Source organism: Octodon degus, unplaced genomic scaffold (assembly GCF_000260255.1).
Source record: "Octodon degus isolate 3935 unplaced genomic scaffold, OctDeg1.0 scaffold00114, whole genome shotgun sequence".
In the NCBI taxonomy this organism is placed as follows: domain Eukaryota; kingdom Metazoa; phylum Chordata; class Mammalia; order Rodentia; family Octodontidae; genus Octodon; species Octodon degus.
The window spans coordinates 5,101,726-5,112,287 of NW_004524690.1; positions in this window are offsets into that span (position 1 = coordinate 5,101,726).

Below are 10,562 nucleotides of genomic sequence, written 5' to 3' on the forward strand. Positions count from 1 at the left end.
GAGATTTATTTGTTTTTAACTTATTATAATTTTACTAATTTTTATATTTTCTTGGTTTGAATTCTTTAAAGCTCTTCCCTGTTTGGTTGGTCATGAAGGCACAGCCAGTATGAAAAACAGCATGGATGCAGGAACAAGTACCAGAATTACAACTTCATTTGCATGTATTGATGCAAAAAAACATTTCCTGCAACAGGTTTGGCCTTCTGTAGGGGAATTTCATCTACATATGCAGCTCCTGGGGATGATAGGTGGCTCCTCTGCAGTGCTGTGTGCAGCCTTAAACAAATACATGGAGAACAAATGCATGAAAGCTTTGAAAATACAGCTACAAAACCTATGAAAATGGTCTTCCTGTTCCTCCCATAAAAGTTCAAGTAAATAAGTGATTAACTCTGAGGTCTCGACATGTGAAATTAGGAATAATTTTTTGCCTGGGTATTTCCCATTAAAGGCAAAAGGTTGTAAGACACAGATTCAGATGATGGAGAGATGATGCCCAAGGATGGCTTCATATACTTGGTAATATTTCCATAGTTCTCCCATCAAAACCTCCTTAACTGTAGTGCTGTGCTATTGACAAAGAATTCTAGGTGCACATGCACAGAAACACACACACACTTTATTTATTTACTTATGTATTTATTTACACACTCTTATTTCTGATACTCATTAATGAACACAGGGCCTGGGCATGGGCTACATTCTTAACTATTTTTAATTTTTTTGAAATTTTAATTTACAGATAGAGTCTCTTAAAGTTGCTCACGCAGGGCTTAAACTTGTGATCCTTATGCCTCAGCCTCCCAGAGAGCTGGAAACATAGGGATGTATCACCATGACCAGCTTAGGCACACTGGCTTATCAAGTAAGACACAGAGAAAACTGAGTAAAGTTGGTTGGGCAGTAGGAGGTGACTGCTGTTGGGCTGGGCAGTTGGGGGGGATGGGAAGGCTTCTTTGAAAGCACAAGTGACCCATGACAGGCGGCAGAGAAAAGAGATTGATTAGTGAGCACTTAGATGGAAAATAAAATGGCTTCTTTCTGTAGAAGAAAGAGAACATGTTAGTGGTTAATGAGCACCACTATGATCATCTCAGCACCATCTCTAGGGACAGCATGTTCTGGTCTACACCCTGTAGACCTGTGTATCCATTTTTCCCAAGAAATCTCTGAAGCTTCTTTTGATTGAGTGACATAACCTAGAGTCATAGAGACATTTGGAACAGATGGAGCCTTTTAACTTGAGTTTCATGCCTTGTGTTCTACTTATCACTGAAGGTGAAGAAATGGATTCAATCAAACCCTCCTTATGTTTGTGTACTTTGCAGTCACTACTTTAAAAGCAGTCTTTTAGGAAAGAGTGTAAAGAGCACCGGATTGAATTTCACTTTTTGTCTCTGGCCTTCTCGTTAGATGGCTAACTTGTCCAGCTTGACCCAGTTTTCACATTGAAAGTCTTACCTCCTGGAAAGGGCCGGCCTGATAGCTCAGTGGGTAAAGTGCCTCCTTAGGCAGGCATAGTGGCTAGGTTTCGATCCCCAGAGTGCAGTGCCAGCTTTGTCCCTGGGGCACGCTGAGCTGGAGACTGAGACTGAGCCTGGTGATATGCACCTGTAATCCCAGTCTTGGGAGGCTGAAAACAGGAGAATCACTATGAGTCCAATCTACATAGTGAGACCCTGTAGACCCTGTCCTAAATACAGAAGAAAGAAAGAAAGAAAGAAAGAAAGAAAGAGAGAGAGAAAGAAAGAAAGAAAGAAAGAAAGAAAGAAAGAAAGAGTCTTACCTCCTGGAAAACTATCAGTTCCAGTCAAAGCAGGACAACTTGTCATGTTTCCTTGTAGTAATCAGCCTTGGCTATCTCCATTAAGCATGTTATGAGTCATCTGTATCCACTATAGTCTAAAATGATTAGGTAGCTTTAAAGTGCATTGCTTCCCTGCTCTGGCAAGGCAGTACAGTGAAGAAGTAGGCTGAGGTCTGAGCACACCAAGGATCACGTTTTCCAGGAGCCACAGGTAAAGGCCATGGCTAATGTGTTGGCGCAGTAACACATTTCTTAGAATTCTGGGAAAGACTAGGGTTTGGGCCAATGAATTTATGGCAGAAAAACTGAAAAAGCTTTGAACTGTGCCTGAGTTAAGAAATACCTGCTGAGGAGTTTCTGGGAAAAACTGAATTGTTTATGAGTCCCTTGTGCCTGACATTGATGCTGACAAAAAGAAGGAACTTCTTTGGAGGAGAAGAGGAAAACAGGGTCTGTTTCCATTTCTAGTTGAGTCTTATTTGGTTCTACAGAGCTTTGATCTGCAGGACAGGCCAAATAGACCACTTCGATTTTCTCAAAATTGTAGTATTTATTGATGTTTATATCATATCTACAGACATGTATTACATGGGTTTCCTCTACTGTGTTTCCTCAGCTGCAGTTGAATAATTTATTCTGCCAGGCTCAGCATGTCCTTGACATACCAAGCCATTAACTTGAAATCAGAAAAGTTCTGTGAGGTCTCCAAATTCTTTCCTCTGATTATCAGACCCAATGCTAGCTGAAAATAAAATTGCTGACTGGAAGAGAGAAAATAATTGGCCTAAGTGGTCACAGAAAAGTCTAAACAGAAGATTTTCTTTCTCTCCCCACTTGAAATGATTTATTTTCATGGTTTTATGAGACTTTAATGAGGAAACCTTATCTGTATGCCTGGTAATTATCAGCCAAATTCCCATTTCCTGTCACAAAATCCACAATAAGTAAAACAAAAATGTGGAATTTGGATATTTTTTGACCTTTGACCTGTATGGCTGAGAAATAATACATTGTCACACAGAGTATGTAACTGGGAAGCATGTCTGTGATTTTTCTCATAAACTTCTCCTTAACTTAGGTTGCCACATTTAATTTAACTCACAACTCTGAACTAAGATGCCACCAGCCCTCCTGGATGCTATACGGGTTAGGTAGCTGATTCAGTGAAGGGAAAATTTAATTCCTCTTCATGATTTAATGTCATTTCTAATCTGGCCCAGTTTCATCTATTAAGTGAACAAGGTTACACCTGAAGCAGGAGCTGGGAAAGATGCTATGAACTTTGCATTTTGAAAAAACACTTCACCATGAATTGTATCTCTTACCCATGAATAAATATGCTACGAATTGGGTCAGCAAGGTTACCATGATGCTAACTCATGACTTAATTTCCTTCCACTTTCCCCCAGTGTCTTGGGTGCAGAGAGCTATCAGTGTCATTGTGATGTCTCCAGGACCTCTAAGACAGAAGACACAAGCTAGAGGAACTTAAATGAACCCACCTGGAAGGCAGAGGCTGGCGAGGGCATTACTCTTTGTGGAGCCCAAAACAGCTCAAAAGTCAGAGCACATCTGAACCTTTATTTTCAGTTCTAGTTAGTTAACAAAGTGAGAATTTTCTTTGCTTACACTTTTCTCTAGGTGTGAAATTTGTTATGCTCCCAAATAACCCACAAATGTATTTATGCTTATTCTGTCATTTAAAAAGAACTTTGCTAATGTTTTAATTGTATCTTTTCTTTCTTTTTTTTTTTTTTTTTTTTTTTTTGCTTTTGAGCTGGTGATGAAAGAACCTGAGTGATAATGCAATGGCTTATTTTAAATTAAAGAAATATTCTCCAAATATGTGTTTTAAAGTTGCTGTTGATAGGATTGGATGGGATTATATCAGGGACAAGGTCATCTTCAGGCATAAATGACATGACACAGTTTGCTCTTTCCATGTCTAGGGCAGAGGTAACAATTCCTTCATTCTATGTCTGTATCATTCCACATTCCACATTCCACCCTTCTCTATTGGGAAAAGAGGTCCCCAGAACACTAGGAGACATAGGATGCTCATAGCACATGTGAGTTCATAAGCTTTGGATGCATTGGTTTTTCATATCTCCAGTTACTAACTTTGGCTTTGTAACTACATTTGGCAGGCTATCTGCACTCTTGAATGAACAGGGTCAGGTGTTTATTCTTTGACTTTCTTGAGAAACCACTGCAGGGTTACCTTGCCCTTGGAGCGATGAAGAGGGGGCGCTTGGCGCTCCACTATTATCCAGACAGAGCACATCCCAAGGTCAAGGGACTCTATAAACTAAGAAGCAGCCACTATGTTGATCTAGAACAGTACTGTCCAATAGAAATATAATGCGAGTCACATAAGCACACACATTTGGATAAAGACATAGGTAAAATTAATTTTAATGTATCTTATTTAGCACAATATGTCCTAAAATTACCATTTCAGCCTGCAACAAATTTTCAAATGAATGCAATATTATATACACATATGTTGCACTCAGGACTTGGGATCTGATGTGCATTTCCACTGAACCTTGGTTCTAAAATTAGTCATGTGTTATTTGTCCAGCAGCCACACAAGGCAAGTGAAGAGCATGTTAGATGGCATGAATCTGGAAGATGAGCTTGCTCCTATTATTGTGCAGCCTCAGATACTTGCCATTTGTTATCCTGGGTACGTAATGTGACTGCACTTGATGAGTGTATGGATCCTGTCCCAGAAAATTCTGCTTTATTTTTGGTTTTTTTAAAAATTTTTAAAGAATACAAAATAGTAAAAAAAAAAAATTAGAAATGATACAAAATTTCATTAAACACAGTAATAGGAATTCAACAATGATTGCTGTATTGCATGTTATTTTCTTCAAATTAGTAGTTTAGGTTGCTTTTTGTGCCCTCTATTATTTCTCCCTGCACTCTCTATTCTGAAACAAAATTAGAACTAGGTTAGCATTCAGACAGCCTCAGCTCTTTTCTGCTTTCGGAGAGGTGTGTTAGTTCCCAACAAGTCTTCAGATTGTGAAGTTTAGATGACTAATTTTCAAAACTTGGCACAAATAAGAATCAGCTTCTTCAAATGCAAGTTCCTAGGCAGAACTCCCACAGAGTAGTGAGGGTTTCTGAAGGTGGAGCTAGAGACAGGCCCTTGAGCTACATCACCAAGTTATCTCAGACACACTGAGACTTAAGAACATGCTAGAGACCTTTAGATATGACAACGACACTAAGATCTTCTGAGTTTTCCTCTTCGTGGCCTTTGTTCAGCTTCCAGCGACAGACAGCGCACATTCACACGTACAAATGGAGCCTTCTCAGAGGGCTGCTGATCAGGCCGTGTCCTACATTTTATTATTACCTGGCTCTCAGTCAATTACTTTCAGAGACCTACATAACACTGTCAGCAACTGAGAAGCTATTCAATGCTGTATTTTTAAGACTCCGACTCTCCTTTAGAACTTATTTTTGCTCATGCCAAGATAGAGTTCCATTTACCAAAACTCACACTTATACAACTATTTTTTTCTCTCAGGGACTTTTAGTATATTTATAAACATCCTCTCATTAATCTTCATTGCACTCCTGAAGAATAAATAAAAGTGAGACTGCCTTCATTTTGCAGGGGAAAAATTGAGGTAGTTGATTTGGGGGGAGGAATTTAGGTCTGAAACCTAAACCTTATGGTTTCAATCGCTTTCCTCTTTGTTAGTCAACCTATGCTGTCACTTCTCACCACAGAAATCTGCCATGGCCATGGAAACCGGTTTGAGAATGCTTCTGGTAGAAATATTTTACTGAAGACACTGTGTGTATTGTCCATTTCCTGTTCAGGTAGAGAAATAGGATTATGCTGTGCTGTGCTGCAAGGCTTTAGCGGGGAGGTGCGTTTTTTTCATTTCCTACTTATTTGGAACACTGTGTGTTCTGGAAAGGGATTATCTATAGCTCCCGATTCCCTGGGGCCAAGCGGTGAGCGTCTGAAGGGAAAGGCCAGGTCTTGCCCCTTCTGAGTGCTCTGGCTCCCCGGCAGAGCTGACAGAAAATTACTCACTCAGTGCTGTCCCACATGGCAGGTGCTGCACTCTGATTTCCTAACTTAGTCCCAAGGCCATTTCTGCCTGTAGACTTGTGGAATCTTTCGGTCACAGAGACACATGTGTACATAGTTACTGCAGAGAAGGATTCATTTTAAAAAAGATTTTGATTTGCTCTTTTGTCTCCCTGATGATGTCTTTCAAAAGATATACATAAGTATATTCACATACCAAATAGGATAGATATACAGCTACTTTCTCTTAATTCAATGAGAAGAAAGATTTGTACTAATAGTACTTGGACAGGATATCATTTATATGTTTTCATAATATAATTTTGTTCTTTTTATTTTTAAGATTTTTTTCAGTTTTGGGTTCATTGAAGACAATTTGTAAAAGAAAATAATTAAAATCAACTCAATTGCCTACAATCCTACCACCCCAGAGAAAACCACCACTGCTTTAGCGTCATTTATTTTCCTTGTTTTTTGTCTTAGACATATTTGAAATGACTGATGACTTAAAACCAGCTTTGTCTTTAAAAACTTCTGGTTTCATTTAGTGGAAAGTGATATTTAAAAACCACAAACTAAACACCAGGAATGCTAATGCACGTGTAATTTTTTGTAGGTCTTTTTAGTGAACATAGTTAAATCTACTTATTTAAAGATGTTATTTCTAAGAGCACCAATGTGGCTTAACTAATGGGCAACTTGTATCACCCAGCTGAATTAGCTTGGTGCCTTCCAGCCTACCTGAGGACTGTTGCCAACAGTATGAAAGGAGAACTGGAGGGGAAGAAGGTGTGCTGTTGACTCTCCTGGAGAAGCTTGTCATGCTGGTTTTCCTGATATGAAATCAGCAGTTATTATGGGAGGGGCTCTGGTCCTTGCTGGCACTGAGCTTGGCTGTGGTTCTCCTGTAGGAAGCTCTGATTCTTGCTTTGATGGTCGTTTCCTGGTTTCTACTGGCACATCCTTCACCCTACTCTTTAGCTTCCACCACTGATCCCTGAGCCTTCCCAGTGCAGCCCCTCTGTACAGACTTGCATGAGACTGTTGTGAGCTCTAGACCTCCAGCTGAACCTATGGAGGACATTGCTATGAGCTCTAGGTCTTCAGCGGGACTTGTGCAGGATATTTCTGTGGGATGCAGGCCCTGGGCTGAATCCTTCGGGTGTCTACTGCATAGGAATAACTCTTGAACCCTTCTACATTTGACTTTTTGGGCGAATATTATAAAATAATCTTATAATTTGTTTGTCCTGTACCCGATCTAGTCTCTTGAAAACCCTGACTACAATGATCATTTACTGATATTTCTGATGAAAATTCAGGAAATAAGAGTTTTATTTATCCTCTTCTATTTTATATCTAAATCTCTTTTTTTCTATTAAAAATGTTCCAGAAAAGGGTAATTTTTAAATTGTTTATTATTTGTTTATTGTCTTTTTTAGATAAGGTCTTGCTATGCAGTTCAGGCTGGCCTTGAGCCCAGCTGGTCTCGAATTTGCAACGATCCTCCTCAGCCCCCTGAGTGCTGGAATTATAGGCTTGTGCCACCATGCCCCACACTGCATCTCCTTTCCCCTACACCAAAAATCTTAGTTCTCCATGACATGGGGTACTACAATTAAACTATCCCAGATTAACTTATATGCTTTTTGCTATATTACTTACACAATAGTCTCAGGATAACTGTATAAATATTCATACAACTAATGTGATTGCTAAAAACATTTATTTAAATTGCATATTCTCTCTCTTTTTACCCTTCTCCAACTTGAAAGCATTTGTATTATGTCTACATTATGTATATCGTCATACACACAAATATTGTATGCTGTACTCTCTCCTTTTTGTATGTTTCTAGACCCTATGCCAATGTTTTCTAACATTTCTGGTCAAAATGATCATTTATGTTGTTTTTAATCATTTTCTCTAGTAGAGTCATCAAGAGGAATTCATAATAACAATATTACCTAAATTCTACCATGCAGATTGCAATTTTGCTTTTCATATTTAAGTCAGTTTTGCAGGATATAAAATCTTTAGCTCACATTTTTTCTATTACTATTTCAAACATGTTAATTTGTTTTATTTAGCTGTAAAAATCACATTTGCAAATTTTTTTCATTATGAATACTTCTTTTTATTTGGCCTAGATATCCAAACGATTTTTTTCTTTGTCTTAACATCCAGTGTAACTAACCTGTTTTGAAACTGTTTCATTGCTATTTGTTTCTCAATAAAATTAATAAAATTAAATAAATAAATCAATAAAATAAAGTAAATAAATAAAAATAAAAATAAAAGGGTATTCCACTGTTTATAATCACAGAGGAAAAAATCCAATATATTTTGGTTTGTGGTTTTCATTGATATTCTCAGGCACAAGGACATCGTATCAGTTTTACTTTTTCAGTTTCAGAAAATTTTCCTTCTTTTATTGAGTTCTAGCTCTTCCTCTTACACCAAAATATTTAAGATTCACCTACTGGTTAGGTGGGGGAAATTACTATGAGCAAGTGACCAGAGCAGTGTTCCCCTAGAAAGGACTTCTGCCACTGGTGGTGTCCTTCCTTTCTTTCTCTTTGGAATTGAAGTGAGGCTGGGCTACTTGATGCAATAGAACCAGTAACATAAGAATATGAAAGTGTGTATGTTGACAATCCTATTTGCTCAAATAGCATTGACCGGGGCTTGTCAATAGACATACACAGACATGTACCTAGAAATACCATCTGTGAACACAGATAATGACCTAACGTGATTTCTGAGACAAATTTTGACCTCTGAGGACTGAACTTTCAAGGTACAAGCCAATCAACTCTGTTTTGGAATAGCAACCATACAGGAAAATGAAGTTTCTTTTTTCCTCCAGTCTAACAGAAAATCAGCACCACAAGCTGTGCTGACTCCACCCCTAGCATGCACTGAGACAGCAATTGAAACTGGGTGTGGTGGGGCACGCCTGTAATCCCAGCGCTTGGAGGCTCGCTATGAGTCCAATCTGTGTAGTGAGACCCTGTAGACCCTGTACCAAATACATTTTTAAAAAAGAACATCAAAATACCTTTTGTGTGCATCAGCCCTTGACTATTTTTATTTTACAAAAGTCTTTAATTCTACCTCAGCTTGTGTACAATGCTAAGTATCTATAACTTTGAATTTCTGGATAGTATTTCCACCTTTGGTTAACTATACTTTTTATAGAAAGCTGTATCCCAGCAATGAAACTTGTACAGTAGCATATACCACCTGTGCATACATTGTTAGACCATCTATAAATATCCTAGAGAACATTCACTATTCTTGAAGCACTTCAAAAATGTTTTCTATGTAAATTGCAAAAGTTTTTCAATCGCTGGGAAATGGCAATGAGATAAAACAGATTGCAAAGATGATATTGCCAAAACCTATAATTTTGTATGTATGTATGAAATCTTTAACAGAGATTTGCAGAAACTGAGGGTTCAAACAGTAGCTAAACAAATTACAGTAGTACTCCTGAAAAGCAACTTAACCATGAAAATTGCTAATCAGCTATCAATAAAAACAGCTTTAATATTTGCTGTGTTTTTGCTTTGGTTTTCTAGTGTCCGTCCTTTATAAGGACTTTAGTCCCATTCACGACTGAACCATTCTGTGAAGGCCCCACTTGTAGAAACTACCACATATAAATTTGGGGGCCTTTCACACTGACCCCAAAGCACACCTTCTGTATGTGTATTGAGAAAGTGGCTCAAGGGAGCCCACTTTCAGGGGCCCATGCTTTTGCAGCCAGGGTCCCTGCTTTCCCACTTCATATCCAGAGCTAATGCTAACCAGGGCGTCTCTCCTGGTTTTGTGACCTTTGGCAAGTCATTCCATGTCTAAGCTCCTACGCTGGTCTGTGGTGAACTAGAGAAAATGTGTATAAAGTGCATTTCACGTTACCAGCCCCCAGAGATTTTCCAGTATTACAGCTTCAGAGGCAGCAATCAGTTTATGTTTTAGAATTCCCAAGTCTTCCACAAACCACCTACCTACTCTATGAATGCTTTGGTCTTTGGGGGAGGGAGTACTTACTGTTTATTTCTCATTAGACCTTTATCTTCAAATCCCTCCTAGTTTGTTGGGATAGGCTAAACTATTATGAGCTCCTCAGTCCTTGCCCTTTGAGTTTAAAGGTGGCAGAATGAGTTTCTTATTCCCTTTTTCCTGAACTCAGAGCCACGCCAGCCTTGCCACTTCTCCCCAACTATGGGAGGTGAAGAAAGGCTTCCAGTACCCCCATAGGATGGATCAAAGCTCCCGGTTCTTTCTTCCACCGTCACTGTGGCTAGAATTTTCTAACTAGTAAGTGACAGGAGAGAAAGCAGAGGTGCAAACAAGCTACCCCACTCTCTTCTGCTGCTGAAGAACATCAAAGGTAAATCCCACCACGTGAGCACAGAATGGAGGCGATGGTGCCTGGGATTCTCCTTCCCCCTTCTCATGCTAAGACCCGGGTGTTCAGGACTCAGCTCCTTTCTGTTGTCTCTTCCAAGGCACAGGAACAATGACAGCAGGAGCTTGTACCAGAGTTTTGTTGAGAAGTCAAATTAAATATAGTGATGACAGGGCCAGTTTATCATTTCTCGCTTCCTCCCCACTGCTCCACTTCCTTTTCCATGACTAATGAGGGGGGCTGCTGAAACACTGACAGAGAACCTCCTGCCCTCA